This window comes from Geotrypetes seraphini, chromosome 2, assembly GCF_902459505.1.
Source record: "Geotrypetes seraphini chromosome 2, aGeoSer1.1, whole genome shotgun sequence".
Taxonomy (NCBI): Eukaryota; Metazoa; Chordata; class Amphibia; order Gymnophiona; family Dermophiidae; genus Geotrypetes; species Geotrypetes seraphini.
The window spans coordinates 448,952,464-448,965,915 of record NC_047085.1 but is presented as its reverse complement, the minus strand read 5'-3'; the positions used below and the strand labels follow the sequence as shown (position 1 = coordinate 448,965,915).

Genomic DNA, 13,452 nt, shown 5'->3' with positions numbered 1-13,452 from the left:
GTGTAGATCTGAGGAAAGCTACTGAAGCTGCCATTGCTCTGACTTTATGGGCTGTGACTCTACTCTGTAGTTGTAATCCACCTTGGGCATAGCAGAAGGAGATACAAGCAGCCATCCAGTTGGAGATGGTACGCTTAGAGATTGGCTGTCCCAACTTGTTTGGATCTAAGGAGACGAAAAGTTGAGGAGCAGTTCTGTGTGGTTTGGTGCGTTCCAAATAGAAGGCCAAAGCATGTTTACAGTCCAGAATATGAAGAACCGATTCTACAGGATTAGAATGAGGCTTTGGAAAGAACACTGGAAGAACAATGGATTGTTTGAGATGGAATACCGAAACCACTAGGGAGGAATTTAGGATGAGTACGGAGGACCACCTTGTCATGATGGAACACAGTGAAAGGTGGATCAGAAACTAGAGCTTGCAGCTCACTAACTCTTCAAGCAGAAGTGAGGGCAATGAGAAACGCCACTTTCCAAGTGAGATACTTCAGATGAGCTGCAGACATTGGTTCAAATGGAGGCGTCATCAGTTGAGTAAGAACAACATTAAGGTCCCAAACCACTGGAGCCAGTTTGAGAGGAGATTTGACATTGAAAAGTCCTTTCATTAATCTGGAAACCACCAGATGAGCAGAGAGGGGATTCCCTTCAATAGGCTGATGGAAAGCAGCAATTGCACTAAGATGGACTTGGATTGATGTAGACTTGAGGCCAGAGGTGGATAAGTGCAAAAGGTACTCTAAAACAGAAGATAAGGAAGAATGTTGGTAGCACTGTCTAATAGTAGGCTTCTTAGGAGCCTCTAAAATGTCTCTTACAGGTTGAGAAAACTGAAGAGGAGTTATGTTGAGAGGTACCAAGTTGTCAGGTGTAGAGACTGCAGGTTGGGATGAAGTCGAGATCCTTGACTCTGTGTAAGCAGAGATGGAAATACTGGCAGAAGGTATGGCTCCCTGCTGCTGAGTTGAAGTAGAAGGGAGTACCAAGGTTGTCTCGGCCACCAAGGGGCAATCAGAATCATGGCGACGTGATCGTTCTTCAACTTGACAAGAGTCTTGAGAATGAGAGGGAATGGAGGGAATGCAAATAGGAAAAGATTCGTCCATTCCAAAAGAAAAGCATCTGCCTTGAGGCGATGAGGAGAATATATCCTGGAGCAGAACTGAGGCAGTTTGTGATTGTGGGGAGCTGCAAAGAGATCTATCTGAGGTGTTCCCCATTGTGAAAAAATGTGATGAAGAGGCGAGGAATGGAGTGTCCATTCTTGAGGTTGCAGAAGACGACCCAAGTTGTCCGCCAAGCAATTTTTCGCCCCTTGGATATAGACAGCTTTGAGGAAGGTGTTGTTACGGATTGCCCAGTCCCAAACCTTCAGGGCTTCTTGAAAAAGGGAGAAAGACCCTTGTTGTCCATCCGAATGAGGACTACCTGGTCGTGAAGAAGATGTTGAAAAGCTATGAGAGCCTTGAAAATCGCTCTGAGTTCCAACAGATTGATGTGACACTGATGATCCGTACTGATCCAGTGGCCTTGAGTACGGAGACCATCGAGATGAGTGCCCCAAGCGTAGGTCGAGGAATCTGTTGTGAGGACCTTCTGATGGGGGGCGTTTGAAACAACAAGCCTCTGGAGAGATTGGAAGAGAGCATCCACTAGCGGAGAGACTGTCTCAATGAAGGAGTGACTGCTATGTGTCAAGAAAGTGGGTCGCAAACCTGCGTCCACTGAGATGCCAGGGTCCACTGAGGAATTCTGAGGTGAAGTCTGGCAAAAGGAGTCATGTGTACTATGAAGGCCATGTAACCTAAGAATACCATCATGTGTCTCGCTGAGATGGAAGAGCGGGAAGACACGGTATGACAGAGTTGAAGGAGAGCTTCCAGACGTTGCTGCGGAAGGAATGCTCCGAGTTGGATAGTGTCCAGAACAGCTCCGATGAATTGTAGATTCTGAGAGGGTTGAAGTTGTTATTTGGGAAAATTGATTTCGAATCCCAAACTTTGTAGGAATCACATAGTCCGTTGGGCCGCTACAATAACCCCCTGACATGTTGAATCTTTGATGAGCCAGTCGTCTAGGGAAATACCTGAAGACCATGGTTCCTTAGAGCTCCTGCTACCACTACCAGGCACTTGGTAAACACTCTGAGGGAGGAAGCCAGGCCAAAGGGCAGCACTCTGTTTTGATAATGCATATTCCCCACCCGAAATCTGATATATTGACGGGAGGCCGGATGAATGGGAATATGAGTATAGGTCTCTTGAGATCCAGAGAGCATAACCAGACATTCTGATCTAGAAGAGGATAAAGGGATGCCAAGGACAACGAGAGCACTGAGATCCAGAATGGGTCACAGATCGCCCGTCTTCTTCGGAACAAGGAAGTAACGGAAGTAAAACCCCCTGTTCTGCTGTTCCAAGGGAACTGGTTCAATGGCATGGAGACGAAGCAGAGCTTGAGCTTCGTGAAGAAGAAGGGCAGTTTGGGATGGACTGGAAGGATACTCTCTTGGAGGAAGCTCTGGTGGAACCTGAGTGAAATGAAGAGAGTATCCTTCCCTGATGATTGACAGCACCCACAGGTCGGATGTGATTCTCTTCCATCAGTGGTAAAAATGATGGAGATGACCTCCAATAGGGTGAAGATAGGACAGAGACAGAACGGTGGAGGTTATGTTCTGTTTTAAACAGTCAAAAAGGCTGTGTAGCCTTAGGTGTAGCAGAAGGTTGAGATTTTTGTTGCTTCTGATTCTGCTGTTTCTTAGAAGGAGGGTGATTGTAAGGAGCCTCTCTCGGAGCAAAACGCCTCTGGTAAATTGGAGGAGGGCGTACAGGCTTAGCAGGAGCTGGCTTTGGCTTAGGTCTGACAATAGAAGCAAAGGATTTTTCATGCTCAGACAATTTCTTGGTGGCTGCCTCAATAGATTCATCAAAGAGGTCATTGCCTGCACAAGGAATATTAGCCAAGAGGTTCTGAAGATTAGGATCCGTGTCAATGGTACGAAGCCAAGCAAGGAGGCGCATTGCTACAGAACAAGCCGCCGCCCGGGCAGATAACTCAAAGGCATCATAAGAAGACTGAAGTAGATGTAATCTGAGTTGTGATAGAGAAGCTATGACTTTTTGAAATTCAAAGTGCTTTTGAGTAACTAAATAACTAAGAAATTTAGGCAAAAGAGCAATGAGGAACTCAAAATAAGTGATAAAATGAAAATTATAATTAAGGACTTTAGAGGACATCATAGCATTTTGATAGATGTGACGTCCGAATTTATCCATAGTTTTCCCTTCCCTTCCAGGAGGAACGGTAACATAAACTTTGGAAGGATGGGACCTTTTCAAAGATGATTCTACAAGTAGGGATTGATGAGATAACTGTGAATTCTCAAATCCTTTGAAATGGAGAGTTTTATATCTAGAGTCCAATTTGCATGAAACAACTGGAATTGCATAAGGAGTCTCTAGGCAAGCTTCGGTCCCATATTAGTGAGGAACTGAATGAATTGTTTCTCCAGCATGGTCCGGAAAGAAGCCGGCAAGGATGGATCCGCGTCTGAAACCGGACCACCTGCTTTGGCTGGAGGTTCCACAGAGGCAGTAGAAATGTACTTCGACTTGGAAGTCTTAGGCACTTAAGTACCACCGCTGGAACTTTCTGCTAAGCTATCTTACCTGAGAATACAGGAGAAGGGACAGCAGAAGTCATCGAGGAAAGAGCCGCTGCAAACGAAGAAGGTCTAATGAGGCTCGAGGTCAAGGCAGTAGAAGCAGGAGGGGCCTCAGTCGAAGGTGAGGCCAAGGCCGCCTTTGAAGTCGAGGGAGTAGTGGCAGAATCCATCCTGAAGAGCTTGTCCATCAAAATTCAACGACGTTTAAGAGCTCGAGGTTGAAGAGTAGCACAGTGCTCGCACGACTTCAGTTGATGATCCAGCCCAAGGCACTTGAGGCACCAACAGTGTGGGAAATCGCACACTGGCACTTCTTGAAGCCCGTTGCTGGCCAGGACATAGGAGGAAAAATAGCTGCTGCAAAGTCGAAGCCCTTGGGCTGCGGCCGAGCGACATGCCCCGGCAGTCGAACGAAAGAAATTTTTTTTTTTTTTTTAAACTAGAATGAAATTCACTCTTCTGCGACGGACAAGGATGGAAGATGGTGTTTGGTGCACGTTGCGTTGCACTCAGTGAACTTTGTGTTCCTTAACATTTATGCTCCAGTCCTAGACCACCCAGAATTTTTCCAAGACCTTCAGGTGGCGTTAGTAGAATACAATTCTTGCTCTTTAGTACTTGGAGGCGATTTCAATCAAATTCAAGATATTTATATTGATAGATCATCTTCTTGCAAACCCTCCAAATCCAAGTCATTCACAGCCTTACATGCCCTCAAAGATGCCTTCTCCCTTGTAGATCCATGGCGTTTGTTTAATCCAAAGGGTAGAGAATACTCTCACTTCTCACCACCTCATAATACCTACTCAAGAATAGACTTCTTTCTTATATCCTCCTCTCTCATTCAGGACCTGGCAAACAATGTTATTCACCCAATTTCTCTTACAGATCATGCGGCCACCTCCCTACACCTACTTATTTCTGCCCCTCGCAAAGAATCTTCTTCTTGGAGACTAAACAATGCTTTACTCTTAGACTCAGAAATAGCTGACAAAATTCAATCTTTCACCGCTGAATTCTTCGAACTTAACTCCAAAGATCCAGAAATTTGCCCATCCATTGTCTGGGAGGCTTATAAAGTCTCCCTTAGGGGTGAACTTATCAATCTTGCCTCTTGGAAAAAGAAACAATCCATGAAAAAAGAGAAAGACTTAGAATCTTCTATCAAAGAGTTAGAACTACAACACATGTCTGCTCATTTACATGATCCATCCACTTTTCAACGTATACAAAATCTTAAATACGAATTTAACACTTTAGTTTCCAGTACTGCTAGACGAGATATTTTTATCTCAACCTCTGGACATTATATGGGAGACAACCTTATGGGACGCCCTTTGGCTAGATATCTTAAAACCAAATCCAAACGTCTACATATCACAGCCATTCAAAACCCACTGGGGCAGATGGTTAAAACCCGGTCTCTGATCTCTTCTCAGTTTGAAAACTTCTATACTACTTTATATAAATCCGATTTTTCTGCTTCAGAATCAGGGATAGACTCTTTTCTTGCTTCTTTGGTTCATCCGACCTTATCGGACTCTGTGAAATTGAAATTGGACTCTCCCATTACTGTATCTGAGATAGAAGCCGCAATATCATCTATGCCTACCGGCAAAGCCCCAGGTCCTGACGGGTTTACCAATGAATTTTTTAAGCAGTTTCGTAATCTTCTGGCTCCTCATCTTCTTTCTTACTATGAATTCCTCCATTCTGATCCAGACAAACAATTCAACTTCACTGAGGCCACTATAGTAGTCATTCCCAAACCTGACAGAGACCCTACCTTGGTTAAAAACTTTCGCCCCATTTCTCTTCTTAATTTAGATTACAAGATCATGGCAAAACTTCTTGCATTGAGACTCAACAAAGTGATCCCCTCTCTTATTCACAAAGATCAAACGGGGTTTATTAAACAAAGGTTTATAGGAGACAATATACGCCTCTTTCATCATATTAATGCCCATGCTAAAACACTCCCAGATCCCGTAATCGGCTTGGCCATAGATGCCGAAAAGGCCTTTGACCGTGTTGAATGGCCTTTTCTATTCCAAATTTTAAAGTGGTACAACTTTGGCCCATTCTATACAGATTGGATTAAAACTTTATATCGTCAACCCACAGCTCGCATTTTAATTAATAACTCTCTCTCCAACAAATTCTCCCTACATAGAGGTACTCGCCAGGGCTGCCCTCTGTCGCCGCTGCTATTTAACTTAGCGTTGGAACCTCTCCTCTCTGCTATCCGACAATGCCCAACAATAACAGGAATTGAAACCACTTATTGTCATATCAAATTAGCAGCATACGCTGATGATGTCCTTCTCTTTATCCGAGATCCTGTTGCTTCCCTTCCCTCTCTCGTTAATATTGTCTCTCATTACTCCAAGCTTTCTGGATACTCAGTTAACTGGGAAAAATCAGAAATTTTCCCTCTTAATGATCTCATTTACCCCTCAGATCTCGCCCAATTTCCCTTCACGTGGTCACACGGAGCTGTAAAATACTTGGGAGTGTTAATACATAAAGATCCGACTCAAACTCAAGATCTGAACATATCTAAAATTAAAAGCTTAGTTCTGAACACCCTGTCTCGTTGGTCTCCACTCTTCCTTTCATGGTGGGACAGAATAGCTTCCATCAAAATGACCCTTACTCCAGTATACCCTCTCAATGCTTCCCTCCTTATGCAAGAAGAAATTTTTTCACTGGTTGAATAAGAAAATATCTGACTTTGTGTGGAATAACAAAAAACCTCATATTGCTCTCGACAAGCTGAAAGCCTCTAAAATTAATGGGGGTTTGAATGTACCAGATTTTCATTTTTATTATATCTCATCATTGGCCAAATATGGAGCCTATTGGATTACTAACCCTAATACCCAAGACTCACCAACCTGGTTTGACCTGGAACGGTTTTTATGTGCACCACTACATGTTTCATGCTTGTTGACGGTGCCAGTGCCCAAACTTTTGAGAAAATATTCCTTATTGAGTGCAACGCAGCATGCCCTTCATATACTAGATGCAATCGCAGAGATTTCAATTAAAGACAGTCCACTCTTGTCCATTTGGAATAACCCCAAAATCCAAATCAATAGTAAATCTCTTTCATGGAAAAGGTGGCAGCGGGCTGGTTTGTGGTTTCTCCATCAGATAACCACTCTCACTTTGTTTGTTCCCTTTGTCACAATTTGCTCTACTTACTCGTTGTCTCCTTCTGCTTACTCACAGTGGCTTTCTCTTACTGAGATGTTATCTTCTATGTCTATACGCTTTGATTATATGACATCCATTCACACTTTGTATCACTGGTCCACATTGGCTATATCAAAAGGTAAAGCAATATCTCTCTTTTATAATATTCTAAGAGATCACTCTTTTACATTTTCCTCTCATTCCATGAAACATTGGGAATCTATGCTGACAACCTCACTTTCTGATGTTGACTGGGAACTCTTTTGGTCCTCAACAAACCGACCTCTTTTATCATCCAGAGTCTCACAATCAATGTTCTTCATTATGTGGAATGCGGTATGGACACCCTTTCGGATGTGGAAAGCTAACCTAAAACAAGACTCTATATGTTGGAATTGTACGAAAGAAGCTGGGACTCTTGATCACATGCTTTTCCACTGTGCTCAAGTTCGTTCCTTTTGGACGTGCATTTGGGACACCATAAAGTCTATTACCAATTGTTCAGAAGAAATTTCCTTTGACATTATAATTCTCCGATCTCAACATCCTTGTTTTACACAGTCAAACTGTCCTCCTAAACTCATTGATGCAATGTTTGTGACTGCCCTTATGCACATCTTGAAAAATTGGAAGTCCTCTTCATTACTAAACTACACCTTTTGGTGGAATTCTTTGAGCATGTATCATAAATTTGAATCATATGCTTATGAAAAGAAAAATATAATTTGACTTTCCAAAAGTTTGATACAATGTAAATCACCCTGGAAATTCCTGGACTCATATGTTCAATCTATTTCATAGACACTCCTGTCTCCTTCTTCTTCTTCTTCCTCTTCTTTTTCTTTACCTTCATCTTTTTCCTCATTTTATTCTTTTTCTTTCTTCCTTCAATTTCTCTTTCCTCTTATCTTTTCTTTTATTATTTTTTCATGAACAGTCCTAGTACTTTGGATCTTTTAAAACGATTCAATTCTACATTACACACTGTAACTGAATATTTGTTATACTAAATGTTTTGTTTTATTTTTTGATATCTTGTACTTGAACTGTTTCTTATATTTTTTCAAAAAACTCAATAAAAAATATTGAACTAAAAAAAAAACAAAAAAAAAAAACTAGAATGAAAGAAATAAAAGAATACAGCGATTCACGAAGAAGGCATGAAGTAACAAAGTTAAATGCAGAGAGTCAAAGATGGACTTCTCGGCTCCGCGGAAAACTGAGAACTGAGGAGACGCGCCCTATGCTGGGCGGGAAGGCACTCGCACATGCGCAGTGCGGCTGACTCGAAACTTCTAGTTTCTACAAGCAAGTCTGCTTGCAAGGCTTCCGCCTCTGGGCTCCGTCGATGACGTCACCCATAAGTGAGAATAGGCTGCCTGCTTGTCCTGGGATAAACATACTTATAAATGATCTGGAAATTGGAGTGACAAGTGGAGGATTTTTACTATTTGCAGAGACTCTCGGCGTGACACATCATCTGTTTAGTTTTATATTATCTTTTTCAATATTTGTTGTGACATATGATTTTTCCTTTATCTACCATGGACCCCTGATGAAGGTTGTCCGAAACAAGGACCGTGTTGGGTCCCCCGTTTGGTAAAAAGGTTTTAATATATAGTTTGCTTGTCACAATAAAATTCACCTACATCGTTGTACATATCTGCAGTTTTGGTTTGTTTGTTCCTGGCTGGGTTTTTTTACTGCAGACAAGGTTGGACCTCCCTTCTTTTGGTTCTGTTACAAAACTATTCATAACATAACATAACTTATTTTTGTATACCGCCATAATCAAAAGAATTCTAGGCGGTTTTCACAAGAGAGAAAAACTGGACAGTCAGCGAAGTACAAAATATTAAAAAGAGAATACAGCATATTAACTAAAAAGACATTAAAAATTTAAATTAATGCAGTAAAATTATCATGTTGAGAATAAAAACATCGAACTAAGAAATAAATTTATCAAATAATACTGTCTTAATTTCTTTTTGGAAGGCGCCGTAAAATAACATGGCTCCGCTAATATAGTTACCCAACCAGGATTGTTTACTTGCTTGAAATGCAAGCATCCTGTCCAAAAAAGACCTAACTTTACAGCCTAAAATCTTCGGGTATGCAAATAAGTTACAATTCCTGGTTACCCTCAGGGTTATATAGCACGAAATGAGATAACAGGTAGGTAGGGGCCAATCCCCAAACCAACTTAAAACAAAGACATGCAAATTTAAACACTACTCGTGCTTCCACTGGCAACCAGTGTAATAATCGATAATAAGGGCTGATATGATCGCTTTTATTTAGCCCAAATATCAGGCGAACAGCTGCACTATTCTCAACTTTCTCACAACTTTCTTTGGTGCGCCCAAGTAAACAATAATACAGTAGTTCAATATAGATAATACCAATGCCTGCACCAATAATCTAAAAGATAAATGGTCAAAATATTTTTTGATGGTCTTTAATTTCCATAGCGCAAAAAAGCACTTTTTCACCACCAAATTCGTATGTTCTACCATAGTAAGATGGGAGTCTAAAGTGACTCCTAATATTTTTATAGATTTTAAAATTGGATAATCATGCCCATTAAGGTGAAGCGATGTCTTAGTTATCTTTTCATTTGGACTTGCTAAAAAAAAAAAGTTGTCTTTTCTGTTAAAACACATTTAGACTAAAAATTGAAGAAAGTCATTAGGAAATTTGAAGACTAGGCATCAAAATGGCAGATGAAATTTAATATGAACAAATGAAAATGATGTACAATGGGAGGAATAATCCAAATCAGTTACCAGATTCTAGGGTCCACCTTAGGACCCCAAGAAAAAGATCTAGGTGCCACAGTAGACAGCATGCTGAAATCTTTGGCCCATTGTGTGGCGATGGCCAAAAATGCAAAATGGATGCTAAAAATTATTAGGAAAGGGATGGTAAATAAGACCAAGCTTCTGTATCGCTCAATGGTGTGACCTCACCTTAACTACTATGTTCAATTCTGGTCACTGTATTACAAAAAGATACAGTGGAATTAGAAAAAGTTCAAAGAAGAGCAACCAAAATGATAAAGGGCCTGGAACTCCTCTCATATGAGGAAAAGTGAAAGAGGTTAGGGCTCTTCATCCTGGAAAAGAGACAGCTGAGGGAGGATATGACCGAGGTCTACAAAAGCCTGAGTGATGTATAACAGGCAAAAGAGAAATCATTCTTTACTATTTCAAAAACTACAAAGACTAGGGGACACTCAATGAAGTTACATGGAAATACCTTTAAAACAAACTAAGAGGAATTATTTTTTTACTCTACAAAAAGTTAAGCTCTGGAACTCATTACCAGAGAATATGGTAACAGCAATTAATGTAGCTGGGTTTAAAAAAGGTTTAGACAAGTTCCTGAAGGAAAAGTCCATAGTTTGCTACTGAGACAGATATGAGGAAAGCCACTGCTTGCCCTGGGATTGGGAGCATAGAATGTTGTTACTATTTGGGTTTCTGCCAGTCACATGTCACCTGGATTGGACACGGTTTGAAACAGGATACTGGGCTAGATGGATCATGTGTTAATGGTGTTGCAAGTAGATTTAAGGTCTGCTTCTTAGAGCAGGATGTTGCATTCATGAGACACAAAGAACAGTACAATCAAACCTCAGTTTACGAGTGCTGCGGTTTGCGAGTGTTTTGCAAGACGAGCAAAACATTCTCACAAATCGTGACTCGCAAACCGAAAATTGACTCGATTTGCGATTCCCCCCGCTCGCTAACCGGCATCGCCCCCGCCCGCAAACGCCACCCCCCTCCGCAAACCAGCATTGCCCCCCCTTGCGAATGCTCGCCCCCACTGCGCAAACCGGCATCCCCCGCCCACCCAAACTGAATGCTTACCCCGAATGTGGCACCGTCACACATCACCAGCCCACAAGAGGTGCCAGTGCCCGAAGATTGTGCCTCTCCCCCGACTAGGCCTTGAGCATCTGCGCTTGCTCAAGGCCTTCTCTCCGAGATTCCACTTAATCGGCACAGTAATTGCCCAGATCATTAAAAAAAACAATTTAAAACTTTTTTTAAAGTACGCACTGGTATACTCCTATGAAGGTCGACGTCGTAATCATCTCTAACTTGGTGTCTAAGGGGGGCCTAAGGTCAAAATAGGTGTGGTTAGGAGGTGAAGATGACCTTAAGTGACATTAGATGGGATTCTCAAAAGAACTTAGGCGTCTACAATGTAGGCCAGTGGTAGGAGCCATTAGTTTCAGTTCTTTAAATGGCTTTCAAGCATGATCGACACGTGGCCAACGCTATTTTTGTAAGTGGCTGCTGATTTAGGCACTGTTTACAGAATCTAGCCCTGTATGTATTAGTTGACAAATTGCCTAAAATCTGTTAGCTATGCAAGTTTATAAATGTAAATAATAAATGTTGATTCAATCTTTTCATTGTCTATATTGACAGGGAAAATTACATCTCAAGAAGCCATAGTATAAAACAAATAATTTTTAATAATCTGTTTTTATTGACCTTTATTCTGACAACTTTGTTTACATTCCTTCAAATGGAGGAAGCAGAGAAAACATCTGTATAGAATATAGGTATTTCTCCACAGGAAACTTGTACGCTTCTGGACTTGCTTTCAGATCTGAAAGCCTACTGCACAATGGCCCATATGCACATAACTCACTGTGCTTTTGCAATGATTGTCACTAAACCAGTTTTAACCAGTTTAGCAACAAAGTACTGCATCTATCGATGCCCAAAACAGCAAATTGCGGCCTTTTCCGTGGTTTGTAGCAACCTCTGATATTCCTATGTAAATATATTACAGTGATCTCATCAATATTAAAATGAGAACTCCGATTGATGCCCACATGATGTATAAAATGAAGTGCTGGTTTTTAATGCACTGATCTCCGACAGGTCTAAAGCTAAGAAGAAAAAAAAAAAAAAAAATTTTAAATTGAATCAGGTTGGGCAGACTGGATGGACCATTCGGGTCTTTATCTGCCGTCATCTACTATGTTACTATGTTACGCCGGTATCATTAAAAAAGTACTGAACAGAGATTCCGGAACTTGGCTACAGCTAAGATGGCTGTGTGATTACTGAGCTCCTCCCCTGGTAGCATATATAGCTTATTTATCAGCATTTGAAATACTTATTCTCCTCCCAGAAGATAACAATTATTCAGAATGGCAACAGGGAAACAAATTCAGTTAGAGGCTTCCTTTGCAGCAGGATCAAGTAAAAGATCTAAGCCTGATCCTATCACTCCATCTAAAGTGCCACTACCGAAAGACTCCATGGAAATGCTTGAGCAGCTGATGGTGCGGATGATAAATGTACAAGAGCTGTTACAAGACAACTCAGTTAAATTGGCTTCGGTTCAGGAAGAAATGATAAACCTGACCAAACAAGTACGGATTTTCAATACCAGACTGGATAGCTGTGAACACCGAGTGTCTGAATGTGAGACTAAGCTGATCCAGTGCCAGTCTGATCACAAGTCTTATAAAGGTATTGGAGGATTTGAATAATAAGGGAAGAAGAAACAACATACAACTCCTGGGTCTTAAAGAGGGTGCTGAGGGGCCGGATGTTATAAAATTTCTAGAGGAATTTATAACAAAAGTGCTCTCTTTAAAATTCCCTCAGCCGTTGGAATTTGAAAGAACCCATAGAGTTCCAGCACAAAGGAATAGCACTGCTACTGGCCCCAGGCCAATAATATTTAAACTGCTGAGATTTCCACAGGAGCTAGAAATTTTGAAGGTGGCTAAAGAAAAAAGTAACATAAAGTGGCAGGACTCAAAAGTATTTTTCTTTCTGGATTTTGCAAAGGCCACAGCAGCTGTAAGAAAACAATTTTTGCCACTCTGCCCACAGCTGAAGCAAATGGGAACAATGTACGGATTACTTTATCCAGCTGTGATGCGGATCATTCACTGTAACAAGACTATACATTATGAAGATCCAATGAAGTTACAGGAGTATATAAATCAAAATCTGAATGGAATGTCATAATAAATGTGTAGTTTGTTTTTAAAACTTTAAAGATCATATTTTATTTGATTTGATTAATGACTATAATGTTTTAGCAATCTTTTTTGGGTTAGGGAAAATTGATTTATTAATTTTAGGTGACAACATTCAGAAACAGTTTTTTTTTAAAAAAAGGAACTTACTCAGAGTTCTACCTTAGAATTTGTTTTCTCAGTTCTGGTTTTGAACGATCTTAATGCATACATGATTGGCTTCATCAGGATTAGAGGACTGTCAATCACCTATTTGTCATTATAGTATCGTCTACTAACAGGAAGTTGTTCCGGGCCATACCATGTGCAGTAGGTAAATGGATTCTTTTGTGGAATGTTCACTCATGCTATTCTCTGAGGGAGGACATGGTTATGGGTGAAGGAACAGCAATAAAAAACAAAGTGAGGGGAGGATTTAACATCCAGAGCTGCTTTTGTGATTCAGGGAGATACTCTGTTTGCAGTAGAGGGACATGCTTAACTCCTCTCCGCAGATTGGTGCTTTCGCCTCCTGCGCCCCTCCCCTCATCTGTGGATCCAGTGCTTTCCTTTAGGTTGTTTAACAGAATAC

At 41.1% G+C, this 13,452-nt stretch overlaps 1 protein-coding gene across 7 annotated transcripts in view; it reads right to left on the bottom strand.

The window, feature by feature from the left end:
• Positions 1-13,452, bottom strand: part of CCDC7 (coiled-coil domain containing 7) — a 730,660-nt gene that overhangs the window by 604,769 nt on the left and 112,439 nt on the right. The gene's annotated exons all lie outside the window — the stretch shown is intronic.